This window comes from Prinia subflava, chromosome Z (assembly GCF_021018805.1).
Source record: "Prinia subflava isolate CZ2003 ecotype Zambia chromosome Z, Cam_Psub_1.2, whole genome shotgun sequence".
Taxonomy (NCBI): Eukaryota; Metazoa; Chordata; class Aves; order Passeriformes; family Cisticolidae; genus Prinia; species Prinia subflava.
In genome coordinates, this window is record NC_086283.1 from 76,069,055 (window position 1) to 76,083,660 (window position 14,606).

At 37.9% G+C, this 14,606-nt stretch overlaps 1 protein-coding gene across 1 annotated transcript in view; it reads right to left on the bottom strand.

Moving 5' to 3' along the window:
• ARK2N (arkadia (RNF111) N-terminal like PKA signaling regulator 2N) overlaps positions 1 to 14,606 on the bottom strand; it is a 45,973-nt gene that overhangs the window by 13,759 nt on the left and 17,608 nt on the right. The gene's annotated exons all lie outside the window — the stretch shown is intronic.

Consider the following 14,606-nt stretch of genomic DNA (forward strand, 5'->3'; position numbering starts at 1 on the left):
GTACATTTTTCTGGTGACAAGCACTAATTCATTTCTAAAGCACTAAATGCTTGAAAAAGGCAAGGCTAAAAGTTAATAAGTACCAGCAGCAAAATACAGCTGTTGACATTTAATGCTATAAGGGGGGAGGGAAAGCCTGCTTTCTTTTTCTCTTCCCCAAAGAATTCAGAGGCAGAGGTCATCACGGGGACAGCATTTCCAAGTGTCCAATTCTCCTCTAATTTACACAGCTCATCAAAACTAATTCCACTCTGAACAACTGAATCAGAAGTCACATGCACAAAAATGCAGTTCTACACATACCAATTCTCATTTTAAACTTGCAACACAGAAAAATGAATCACTTCTCATCTGCTACCGCTCCCTTGCTTTTCTTAGAGCCTCATCTCAACACTCGGCAGCCTAACCCATGCTGTAAGATCCACACTCCTATTATCCCTTACTTCATTATAATGGCAGCAAAAGCAAAAATGTGGACTCAAGCATAAAATTTCAGCTGTAGGTTAAAAGCAGCCATTCCAGAAGAAGCACTGTCCATCTGCACTGCATGGGCTGTTTACCATTGCAAAGGAAACACAAGATATTAGCTGGCAGAACCTGAGTGGACATTTAAGTCCTTGAAATCTATGGAGACAGGCTGAGAGCTGTGGGTGTTCAGACTCCAGGGAGACCTCAGAGCCCCCCCCTGTCAGTGTCTAAAGGGGCTCCAGAAGAGCTGGAGAGGGACTTGGGAGAACAGATGGAGGGACAGGACACAGGGAATGGCTTCCCACTGCCAGAGGGTAGGGATGGATAGGATATTGGGAAGGAATTCTCAACTGTGAAGGTGGGGAGGGGCTGGGCTGGAATTCCCACAGAAGCTGTGGTTGCCCTGGGATCCCTGAAAGTGCCCAAGGCCAGGCTGGATGGGGCTTGGAGCAACCTGGGATAGTGGAAGGTGTCCCTGCTCATAGCAGGGGCTGGAATAACATGAGACTTAAGGTCTCTTTCCAACCAAACCATTCTATGATTACAAGTCATTATTTCTCTTCATCTTTTTTATATTTAGGCATGCTGAGCAGAGCTCATCACCTAAACTCCTTCCCACGCAGCCAGAGAAAGGAAGTTCAGAGTCAGATAATCTCAGACTGGAAATTGCAGCTTGGAGCATCAAGACCACCATCTCCCCTGCTTCCCCAGTAAACAGAAAAAGCTTAGACACCACCTTAGCCCAAGCACCTCAGTTTTACAGTGCTCAAGTTCCCCAAGATGAATTCCAGACTCAGGGATGGGATTTAAAATTTGCTACGTTTCCTCTACAAGTAGAAGAAAAAAGACTAAAATATCTAGAGGACTATCCAGAATAAAATAAATCCAAAATTAAAAGCCTTATTTTGGTGGTCTGAAGTGCCCTCTGGAGCCATCAGTGTCTCTGCAAGGAAGAGACAAGGAGCCATATTTAGGTGTGAATATCACACCAAGTCTTAAGACACACAGAACAGTACAGTAATAACAGCAACGACAATCATAGCACTTTGCTCTTAAAAAAAGCTCTCCATTACTGGATCCGAGAGAGCTCCAAGGTAGTTATTAACCTCTTTTGCCCACGGGGGAAACTGAGGCAGGCAGCGGCCTGCAGCTTGCTCAAGGCTGAGCAGAGGAGCTCAGCCTGGCTGAAAACAACACTCCCCTCCAATTACTGGGCTATTTTTAACTGATGAATATTTGAGGAGTTTAGAAGCAGTGCTAAGGAATGCTTTTGGGAAAGGTGCAAATGCTAAAAAGACTACACATAGAGCCCAGGGAGACAGCCTCTGCCAGCCTCACCTGCACCTCCTGGCTCTGAACATGGGCACTGATGGTCTCAGCCTCGCTACTCTAATTCAATTTATTTCTATGGAACAAGTGAGAATACTGAGACGTTTTAAAAAAATGACAGACCTAAGAACATCCTCACTTACACTTTATGCTTAAATTTAAGAGGTGAGTCTCATTTACTTTCAGATTACACAAAACACAGAATGGACTTTATTACCTGTATAAATTTTAATGTCAGACAATCATATTTGAAACAAATGTATTTTGTGTGCCAAAACCTAAAAGACTTATCCTAAGTGACTTACCAAAATGATTTTACAGTACACACATCAGTTACTGATCCAAACAGAAAGTACTGATACACAAAACTACAGGGTGAAGTGACCGCTGTTTTCTTTCAGATAAGCAATACAAACCTGGTATTAATTAAAACAAAACCCAGACCTGCCATTTCAAAAGTATGTGCAGCTCAAATGGCACAAACTACCTGAACACTCAATCCCCAAAGGGAAGTAGGGGCTGGAGATTTGTGCTTTTTTGTCTTGTTTAGCAACATGAAACACGTCATTGCTATTTAGATTTATTTATTTATTCCAGGTTACAGTAGTTACATTTCAAAATTTACAAGGTTAAGCAAATAATACATTGTAAATACAATAAAAAACAATAGCAGTGTAACAACATTCTCTCTAAAATCATAATGTGAACTTTATCAGTGAATCCACTTTCCTGGCATTTTCCTTCATTTCACACAATAAAGCTTTTTTGTTTGGTGGGGGTTTTTTAACCATAATAATAAAATCAAAACAACATGATCAAATTATTTTCTGTTCTCAGACTGGATATTTTTTAATATATCACATGAAAAGAAATCTCAAAAATTCAAGTCTTGCTGAACAGCATTCATACTTCAGGCTTTTTGATGACTAGATGGAAAATATCTTGGATTTGATTTACCAAATTATGAATGAATAAAGCATTTTTCATTGTGCGTTAAGCAAAGGCACATGGAATATGGCTATGGATTGAGAATACTGGAAAGTGGCATCCACTTTGTATCTCATTACAGGAGTTACTTTCTGGGATGCTACCTAACAATGTAATACTTATGGTAGCAACCAGATCTCTTCCCCAGTTTTACTTGGAGAAGTGTCTCAGGAGAGTTTTGGAAATTGTCGCCCCCTTACATAGCCTTGGCAGTTAGAAAAACTAAATAATTCCCTGTGTTAACACAACTTACATCAGGAAAAGGCAGCAAACATGCACTTTGGCAGAAAATATCCCACTTTCCCAAGCACAAACTGCACCTTTCCACAGAAGGACTCATACAGCCTCCGATGATCCAGACTAATCCCCGGCTCCATCACTATACACTTAAAATCCTTCCTAACTTAATAAGCCTACTTTTTCCATGTGCCTTCATTTGGCTGATCTGACACCAAGAAACTAGTGATTTTTGTGAGAAAAACCAATTTCTGGCTCCGTGTTTTGCAAGGTACTGTCCATCTCTATCAATCAGCCTGATTATTTCGGCTTCTACCATACAAATCACACAGTGCATTTGTTCCAACACATGTAATTACAGTGGTCACAGTGTAGACCCCCATTATTTTAAAAAATCTACTCAACTGGCCTGAATTACACACCCCCATCAAAGACTCCCCTCAAGGTCAGCTAGAGGATTCTCCAGACAAAAAAATGCAGAATAAGTTCAATTTTTAATGAGATTAAATGCTAGCACCATTAAAACCAGTAGAAAATTTCTACTACTATCAATGGGGCTAGGGTTTAATTTCTTAATGCCCTTAAAATACTATTTATAAATTTATTCACATACACTATGTGGATACAGAAAGAGATAAAATCTATTAAAAGAGAAAACAGTGATAATAAATATGTTCCAATTTGTAATGTAACTGCCATATATAATCCCGTTTCATTGAAGTTAAGATTGGTTTTCCAGTCTTTACCCTAGCAGCTCAGATAAAATAACCCAATAATCCTGCACAAACACTAAAAGACACTGAGCTTAAAAAAATAGATGTGTATTTCTGTCTGAATTGTTTTGTCCTAGTACTGTTAAAAATGGCACTGCAAGTTTTACATTTTGACTCTTTTTTTCCCTGCACTATTTTTGCAATAGAAAATCTGAAAAAAGTTTCATTGCCTTGAGTTTGTTTTATGTTGTATGTTAATATTTTTTCTAAATAAAACCTGACAATTCAGATATTTATTCCTAAAGACCTTCCTTACCAAACACCACTAAAAGAAGCATGAATGCCTTGGGAAGAGCCTGCAGGCAAGCCTGCAAAAACACTGCACACTGAAGCCCCTAGGCTTCCAGGAACTTCTAAAAAGGGACTAATTCTAGAAGGAAATCATTTTACTGCAATGCCAGTTTGACATTTAGTGAAATCTAAACCGAGCCTTTATATAAAGGCTTCCTTCTTTTGCACTTACACAAAAAATGTGAAACCAAAACTGCTGTGTTTCACCTGCTGCTAAATCTCAGCTCTGGGGTTGTACAGGTGCTCCACTGCTCCTAAGAGCTGGAAGAGCTGCCATATTGAAAACACATAATTCAATATTTAAAGTGATGACATAGGAGCCTGAACCAGATAAGCTGTGACTGTCCCAGCCCTGGAAATGTCCCAGGCCAGGCTGGATGGGGCTTGGAGCAACCTGAGATAGTGGAAGGTGTCCCTGCCCATGGCAGGGGGTGGCACTGGATGAGCTTTAAGATCCCTTCCAAACCAAACCATTCCATGACTCTCTGAACAGGGCCAGTTAGGTTTACACTGGCACCATTATCCCCGGAATTACACCAGTCTACACCAGCTCACCTGACTCGATGCATCTGACATTTTCAAACTGTAAGTAAAATTCCTTAAAGGAACTAAAATGTTTCTTTACACCACTCTGAAGTGTAAATACTGGTGCCATTAGACAAACTCAAAATGTGTTTCTCCATGTCTGTGCAAAACTCCTACTGATTTCTCCCCTACTTGTGAAATTTGGTGGTTTTGAAGTACTTTGATGAGATGTGAGCATAAGCATACATTCAAAATGTAACTCATGGTTGAAAAGTAGATGAGTTTTCTTCCGACAGTCCTGAAGCAGTCTTAAATAAGTCAAACTGTTTCCATGAGATACAGAATGGGTAAGATAAAAATTTATGTTAAAATTTCATCTGAAGAAATTTTAACTCCCTGAGGGTTTCTAGTTGAAGCCCTTTGAAAATAAGAGCTTATAACAGAAATCAGAACAAACTCAACTGCAGCCATGTTGTAAAAAAATAGTGAAAATATTCCCAGGAGGCAAAAAAAATAAATCTGAAACTATGTGTTGGGAACCTGTTTTCTGAAACAGATGCCAAAGACTGTCACACATAGTTAAAACATAGACTCATCACTAGTATCTGGAGGTTGGGTCCTTCAGGGCTCTGCTCCTCCTGGATTCAGAATACAGAGCAAGAGAAATGCTCCTGTTAATGGGCAAGTCCTTCATCAGGCAGGCTACACCTGAACGGAAAGGTGGGGTTCCCCTCTCAGGTTCAGGCCAAACATACTTCCCCACGTGGAAAACCAGCTCATGGAGCAGATACCCTCCTGTGCACATCAGCGCACACTTTTCTTTTCAAAGGAGAGGGTTTGTGACAAAGCTGAAGATTTGGCTCCGGTTTTGAGCCAAGCAGAAAGAGTGACCAGAGGAAACATTATTTACCATTTACAAAACAATTTACAGCCACTGATTTTGCACAAGTGTTTTTAGCCTTCAACTAGGTAGCTTTCGTGGAGAAATTAAGTTAAATTATATTTAATACGAACTATTCCCTCAGTCTTCTGGGAGCCTTGAGATAATTCTATCCTAGAAGGAGTACAGCTTTAAAGTCTCTATGCTCAACTTCTGTCATCCTCTGCTTGTTTTTTTATGTTCACAGCTGCTTGCATTGAAAATAACAGTTAGCAGTGATGGAAAAAATAAAAGGTTTAAATTTGTGCTTCCAGTAACCAAACACAAATTTACACTGAATTATTTCAGTATTTTTCTTTTTTTCTTTCTTTTTTAAAGACTACCTGGCCAATACATTGAAAATTTGCACAAATTTCACTGGCTACATACCTAATTAAGTTGTTATCCATTAATTTAGTTATTAATTAATTATTATCAATTTATTAAGCTATTATCCATTATTATGTTTGTATCCATTTATGACAAACATATGTAAAGGTGTTTCAGTCTGAGAGATAATAAGTTCAACTGAATCCCTTATACAATTTGTTCTGAAATACCTAATTGTTCCACTTATACTATTTTACAAAAAAGACTGTGGGCATGCTTACAGACATACACATTAAAATAAACCAGTCACTGCCAAAAGTTGCTTCTGCATGCAGAGAAAGACTTGTAAAGTTGTCATGCTTTAAAATATTCTGCTCTTATCATCATCATCATAAGGAGATTTTATATACATACATACATACATACATACATACATACATACATACATATATATATATATATATAAAATCTATGAACACCCGAAGGACTCATTTTGGTGGGGATTGTTTTATCAGCAAATACTCTTCCCTGAAAGATCTTTTTAAACAGATGAGGATAAGTTTTTAATTGCAATCAAATGTAGAACAATTTGTTTAACTTTTACCTGAAACGCACACAATTTCAGACAAGGGTGTTTTCTAACAAGTTCATATCAAAATCTTTGTATCAAAATTATGCACCAAGGTAATTTCAAAAGACTTTATCCTAGTACTTAAAAATTATCTCCTGCATAGTCTTTCAAACAATTACTCTGAAAACAACACAGGTCTCCAACCTAATTTTTTTTTTAATGAAGACATCATATACTTAAAAAAAGGTCAGTCTAGGACAAGAATAATGTTAAAATACCAGTATCAATACTATACTGATGACAAAAGGTATTTATTGAGTTCCTGTTACAGGTTTGATCCAAACTGTCACGTTAAGTTGATGGAAAAACTCCCACTGACTTCAAGGAGGGTAAAAAAAAGCCTGACCTACAGAAGATACTGTGGTTACTCCCAACAGGAGGGAAAGAAAATAAACTAAAATAATTAGGAGAAAAAGTGACTGGAGTTTAAAAAGCAGAGCAACTGAGCTAAAGGAGACCTAAGTGTTATCTTTAGTTAAACTACAGACTTTCATTTTCCATTGTAAAAATTTTGATTTAATTTTCATTAGAAACTTTTTCAAGTTCTACCTGATGATGAATATACATTTTTTTTGGTAGATATGGAGAAGTTACTTCACATGAAGGAAGGCCTTATTAGAGAGGTGACCAAAAAATCCCTGTATGTAGCAATAATAGTAAGAATTAAATATTTTAATATATACTTTAAATTAATCCTACTTTAAACATCACAGTTTCAAGCCTGCCTATTCAGGATAACTATTAGTATAAAAAAGAACCCACGAAACAGCAAATTCTTGCCCTACATAATAGAATCTGATGATGTGGCATTCCCCATGACAAGTAAAGAATAATTTCAGTGGTGTTCACGCATGGTCCTGTCTGACCCAGGCCAGGAGCTATCAGACCACCACGGTGTTTGCTTATCAAGCCTTCCTTTAAATTCCTGTGCCAAGGCTCAACCCATCCCCCTGCTTATCTGAGAGCAGACAGGATTGTTTTTATTCCAGTGTGAAGGATGTGGCTGGGTTGTATTTACAGGAGGAAGCAATGGCTGCTCTGTGTGCACAGGTTGGGGTGACTCATCTCACCCTGAAATTATCTCTTGGGGACCACTGATAAGCGAGGCTAGGGACAACTCCTGGGAGCAAAAGACACTGCCAGGAGGCATCCTCAGTGATGGCTCATCTCTTCCCAATGAGACCCAGGGAACAGTAGGGCAGACACCTGGTGTCTACATCCTGGTGATGACCTGGACCTGCACCTGCACCCAAACCAAGCACACGGAGCTGTGTGTGCACACAGGGTAAGACAGCTGCCTCCATAAAATACACCATGTGCAACACAACAGTGACAAAAAACCTGGACAGGGAATGAGCAGCTGAATGGGAGACAAAAAGGAATTAAATCTGCTGTGCACGTTTGTTATAGACAGCTAAATTTTTAGGGTAAGCTTATTTATTAGTTCTGCCTAAAAATGAAGAGGCTAACGTGTGGTATGTTCAAGCTGCAAAACTTGAGAGTAAACAGAGAGTTAGGGAAATGTCATGGGTCTGTATCTAGTCTGGATCTCTAGGGTGCTTTACCTTTTTAAATATAGAACTTATTTCTTTATATAAATGTTTTAACATGCAAAAAGGGCATCTGGATGAATACCCTGAATGTTCCTATTGCAGCAAACACAACCCTACTGCTTTTGGGCTATCTAGACAAGGATTCTATTTTCTCAAGTTCAGTGATGAAAGCTTAGGGTGGTTCCCCCCATACACCTTTAAAGGAACTGCATATGTGTGTACCGGCACATGCAATTGAGTATACTGTGATTTTTTTAAAACTACATATACTCACTATAAATTAAGAAAAACAAACAATATCATGGTAATAAAACCCAAAAGAGAAAACAAAACAAACACATACAAAGAGAAAAGCAAACCTCATTTTTAGCAGAATCCAAAATAACATCAAGAATTCAATGATCAGATTTTTTAAATTTTTTTTTTTAAGTTTATGATTGATTCAGATCAGGCTCTGCCATATTCCCATTCTCTGGAAAGATAGGTGGAAAATTGTTATTAAAAGTTGCTGGAAACTCTAGTGCGGCGCCGGCATTTTGATAGCCCACGTACGAATTAAACGGCTGCTGAGGAAGTACTTGGCTATCAGGCATCTGCACGAGAGCCCCTGACTGTGTGGTAGGGGGGATTCTTTGGCCAACTAGTTGGATTTTAGGTTCCCTGGGCTCCAGTTGTTGCTTGCTTTCTTCATCCGTGTCAAGACGGGTTAGCTTTTCTATCCACATGCGGAATTTCTCCTCTGTCTGCCTCTGCATCTCGGCAAAGCAGTTCATGGCCTCTTCCAGGACATTGCCTATGCAGTTCCTATCCCACACGGTGCCCCTGTCAAGCAATCCTGGAATTTCCCTGGTCGCTCCTCCAGATCCCCCAGCACGACTGAAGCCAGCTTTAAAGACATTGAGGCCATTTGATAAGACATCATTAAGTAAGAACATAATATTGTTTATTAAGGCATGTTAACTGAGGAAAACAACTTTTCTAATTCTGCCCCTTGGATATGACAACAGGAGAGGAATTAGCATATATTAACCAACAGTATTACTCTTATAGTAAAATTTTACACTGAGGTTATAATAGAAATTCTGGCATCGAAGTTATTTTTATTCTTGAAGTCTCAGACAATTCTGTCACAAAGGTCTCTTTTATTATCAAATTACTCCAGTTCCCTTGCAATTTGTTTTGAATTCAACTGAAGGTGGCAAAAACATTATACAATAACGTTTAGTTCTATTAAGCTGCAATCTAAAATGCTGAATAAATCTGAATAATTACATTTATTTTACTTACACACCTGGACCTTTTTATAAACAGGCTGTTAAACACAGGTGAAATTGGCCCAAAGCTCTTGGCTTGATTTTAGGAAGCACAAGGAACACCGATGAGGAGAACACATGACACAAAACACAAAAACACAGGGGCGTTATGTGAGTGCTATGCCAGCACAGGAGGGGAGCACATCCTCTGCCAGGCGTGATGGACACAGCTCCATCACAGAGACAACCTGCACGCCACAGAGCCCTGACCAGCCTCACACCAGCCACGACCCTGCTCTGAGTCACCATTCCTACAGCCAGACCCAGGCAAGACAGAAAACAGGGAATGGTTGGAAGGAAACTGTTCTACTTCCAGCTGTCCATCAAAGCACGGTGGAAATGAGTGGCTTTGGGATTATCAAGAACTGCAGCAGCCAGAAGAGAAGACCAATCCTCATGGCCTTACTCTACCTATCAAAAACAAAAGGCAGTGGAATCTATATTTTAAATCTAGAGTTCACTCAGTAATCATCTAGGAACCAATAAACCCCCAAGAAAATGAGGCTCTGTAACCATTTGAGGAATCATAAACATGTGTATGCCATCCAAACACAAGTGTTACCAAAGGTAATTCCAAAACAAGACACACATAACATTGCACTACACAAGGGTACAGGAGATGATAATTTAATATCTAAATGTGAAACTTGTGGCACCCTCTAGGTTAAAAATAATAAAAAATACCCTAAGAATGAGAAAAATCATTGCACAACCTAAGTAAATACTAATAAAAACCTAAGGCACAAAATCTTTATTGGGATTTCACTGAGTACATGAAATTACAGTATCACTTCAACACTACATTCTTTTTAGGAGCTGTTTAAGTGAGGTATACACAGATCCTTCAGTAACAGCTAAACAAAGACCAGGGTTATTCTCTTATTTCTGAAGAGTAGTTTTTAAGTCTTTCTCATCCCTCTGCCTATCAGACATGCTGGAAATTCAGCATTCAAGACCTCTGCTAAAAGTAATTACTTTATAGCAACTGATTTGCATCCAACTGCATTTTAACTAAAATGAATTAAGTTAAATGGTATCTCTTTTTTTCTAAAACATGGCTTCTTTTGTATATACAATGTTTTTTTCCTCCCTAAAATAAGTATTCTATTTATTCAGTTCTAGTACTGAATGAACATTAGAGAACATAATAGAACATTATGATTCTGTTTATTTGTCTTTAGTCTGGATCTTACCTTAAACTCAAGGAACTAATTTACAATCTTTCTGATTCCCACAGACATACAAAATAGTAATATAAATTTTAATTGCAATTGAAATAAAAACTATTGAGGGTGATAAATGAGACAATCTTCTCAGATCTTTAAAGTTAAGAATGAACTAGAATAGTCAAAGTAGAACAAAATTGTTTTATAAGCTGACTAAAGTATGTATTGATATATATACATAGCCCTTCAATAAAAATTTTAAAAGTCATCATTCATAGAGTATCTCAAATTTACAGCAGCAGCAAAACAATGTTTTAAATGCTTTCCATGCAGCTACTACAATAAGCCTCACTGTATCTTTTATTTTAGGGTTAAAAAAACCCCAAGACTAAAAATGCATGTCTACATATTAAAAATGCTAGCATTTATTTACTTGGTCTCTCTTCTGTTTACAAACTTTAAACTATAGGGTTTTTTAATTATGCCAAGTTCAAAGGAGAAGAAATTTGAGGTCACAAAGGGATCAGAATCAAAGATTCCTCTCTCATTTTCAAAACGACACCTCCTGCAAAACAGCACCTAAGAAATGCCCTAACACTGTCTTTTTATGGTATTTTGTAAGTACAATCTAAGTTATAACCAAATCCAAAGTAATTTAATTTAGGAAGTCTGGCAACATAACTTCAACATAAAGTTGAAGCATAACAATATGCTTCAACTATATTCTAACTAGCCATGGTTGGTTCCTTTCTGTTATTCTGCTGCAGACACTTCCCAATCAATATCTTAGAGCAAATATTTCTCAACGGACTATTTCTTCTTCCTATCTATTAACTATATTTGTCATTCTGAGTTACTTGAACCAAATTCATCCCTCACAGATGCTTCATCCAAGATCTATACATAGTTCTTAGGAGGAAGGAACCTGTGCCCATCTCTTTGTGTTCACTGCATATTTAAAAAGTCTTGTCTTTTTTTTTTTTTTTAACAAAGTGAGATGCAGCTTTTTCAACATTAACACATATTTTTGTGATAGCCTAAAACGTAAGTCATCCCCATTTCAATGATTTTTCTGAGTTGTAGAAAGCACAATGGTGGTAAAATGCAAAATATTTTTGTACGTTATTTTTGTTTTTAAAAATCCCTTACTTCTTTCAAAAGAGAATATTGATTCCCAGACTTGCTCTTATGCCAATTTTATTCAGAGTTAAAATGCAGCATCATGTGTAAAACTGTTTACAGGAAAAACTTTATATTACAGAAGGAAGTCTAGCAGAATCTATTTCAGGACTCCTATGTCATGTTTATGTGGTGTTTAAGAATGGCAGAATCTTAAATGGCAACAGAGAGGCTCAGTTATTAAAAGGTAAAAATTAGTTCTTCATCTGCAATTATCCAAAAATCCTGGCATTCCCTGAAATAAGGAGCCAAAGATTATGACTGCTCACATCAGTGAAAAGGTTCTCAGGAGCACACCTGAAGTTTAGACTGAACCTGTATTTTCAGGTGTAAATTAACACCACAGGATGCATTCAGAATACTGTAAATTTCGTTGCACTGAGCTCCTGTGCAGCTCACAGTATTTGTATTGAAGTATCACCAGTAAAATCTCAACTCTTCAGTCTTTCTTGAGCAGAAAAACAAGCCTGCCACTATTTTAATCCACAGTACCTTTCAGTTCAGCAGAGAGACCTGACTGACTATTGTACAACTGCTCTTTGTAACTTCATGGCGTCATCATTACGTATTTCACTGAACATTTTCTTTACCTTACAAATGTAGCCAAACGTATTTCACAGCCAGTGATGTGGGCAGTTTAAAAAAGGTTTATTTAAACTATTGCAATATTTAAATGGAAGAGTGTTAGTGACACAACATGAAAGACTACTGTATTCTTAAATGTGGCAATTTAATTTTTCAGGCCACACAGAAGCAAACTGCCTGCTGTAACACTACCTATGTTGACAACTTAAGTCTGTATAATTTTTGTCATGAGGGCCAAATTACTGACACAAAAAATTTTAAAGCATCTCTGTTGGCAAAACTGTTTTTCAGGCAACAGAAGGCTAAAATTAAAATTATATGAAAATAAGTGAAGTTGAGTAAGTAATCAAGACTGCAGCTGAATATCCAAACACAGACTAAGGGAAACGTGTGCTGCCTGTAAAAAACTCTTCTGCATCAATATGTACAGGTAACTCTTCTGAAAGTAAAGGCAGAAGTTTTTCATGCTTATGTACCGACACTGAAGTCAAACCTTTCAGCTTTCCGCTGTATGCAGAGAACACTGGCAGCCTGAAATTCCAGTAACGCTTTTTGATACCCTGTTATTGTTTTCTATCTACACGATTGCTCCCTCAATTTTGAGGCTCTTCACAGTGTTTTGTTAAGTGCACTGAAATGGTTTGCTAACCAAAAAAAGGAACCGAGTCCTTTGCCAGCTCCAGGCAGAGGGATAGCAGATGGTTTGGGAACCCACCACTGCGATGGAGTGCTGGGAGTCTGACCAGGCTCGCAGCTCCACTGCAGCTCTGCAAACCACAACATCTCCTTCACGCACAAGCAGCACAGGATGTGTTTTTTGTACAAACTACATCCTTACCCCTACAGAGGGTATTTTTCTCTCACACTTGGAAGGCGTTTCCCACAACGTAAAGCTATTTCTATTTGAAGGAAAACCACAATGTGGCAAGCACGCATCGCACTGAGGGCAGTCAAACCTTTTAATATCTTAAACAGAACTCAGCACTGAGCAGATGACACGTACTGTGAAATTAGAATAAATGTTAGTGCCCCTCCCTCAGAATGGTTTGTGCACTCTTGCACTGTAGGTAAAGCTGGGCCTTGGTGTAATTATAACTAATAGTCAAGCTCTTCATGGGATGGGATCCCTTCACCAAAAGCATCTTGTGATCAGGACTGAGAGTCCAATACAGAAGCATACAGGGATACACAAAAAATATCCTGGAATGGCTTCAGGTGGCCCACAATGGCCCTCAGAAACCTAAGCAGACCTGAAAATACCATGTGCTGCCATTCTGGGTCACAAGGTACTTTCATGGCTTAAAAAAAGACTGTGACCTGAGGGACTTATTCTGTGTGTTTTGGGGTTTTTTGAGAAGTGGGGAAGAACCTTTCATAAAGATCAATGGAATAGCCTTCTTCAACAGCCTAAAAATTAGGCTTAAATTGCCCAAAGTATAAATATTATAAAAAGGCAAAAACTGTGAAAGCTGCTAGACTGACCAACTACTAAATTGGTAAAAATAATTTTAGATCTTTATTAAAAGTTCACTGCACAATAATTATAGGAGGATATTATGCCTTTTCCAGACATTCTAATAATAAACATTTACTTCCTTTGTGCCACCTGCTTCCTAGCAGGTGTAGGAAAAAAGCCAATTTTCATGGTGACAGCATCATCCACCACAATCAACTCAGTTAAATTAGTTATTTGTCAAATCCGCTGCAGTATTTTAATAATTAACTAGAAAGCATTACTTCAGCAACTTAATATTGCAGTTTTCCTTTAAATATTCTTGCCCTATGTAAAGTGTTATTTTTCTCAAAAAGAAAAAAATTCTAGCACAACAGGCAAAAAGGCATGTAACCCAGTAAAAATTGGCAAGCAAAAAAGTTTATTTTTATGGATTTTTATTTTTATGGATTTTATTTCTGATTGCCATACGATGATGGTTCTATGGTATAATATGCTGCAAGAATAATTCACACAAAATCCTGTCCACAGCACTTGGACTAATAAAACAACAAAGATTCAGCAGACAAAAAACCTTGAAGGGTCAACTTTCTTTTGCTACTAAAATGACAAGAAGGCCTCTGTAGTTTGCTGCCTCCCATCTTAACACAGATGTGTCAGGAAGTTTAAAGTGTAGAAATTATTGATCTTAATGACATAGGAAAATGGTAACAACTTTGTCTAAAATGTTGAAAATTTAGGTGTGAATATAGCTTGGGCACCTGTGTAATCATATCTGTATCCTAAAATAGGTGACCAGCTACAATCTGAAAGAATTTAGAATAAGGCTAAGCAGGTTCGTCATGCACTGACATGTTGAGCTGAAAG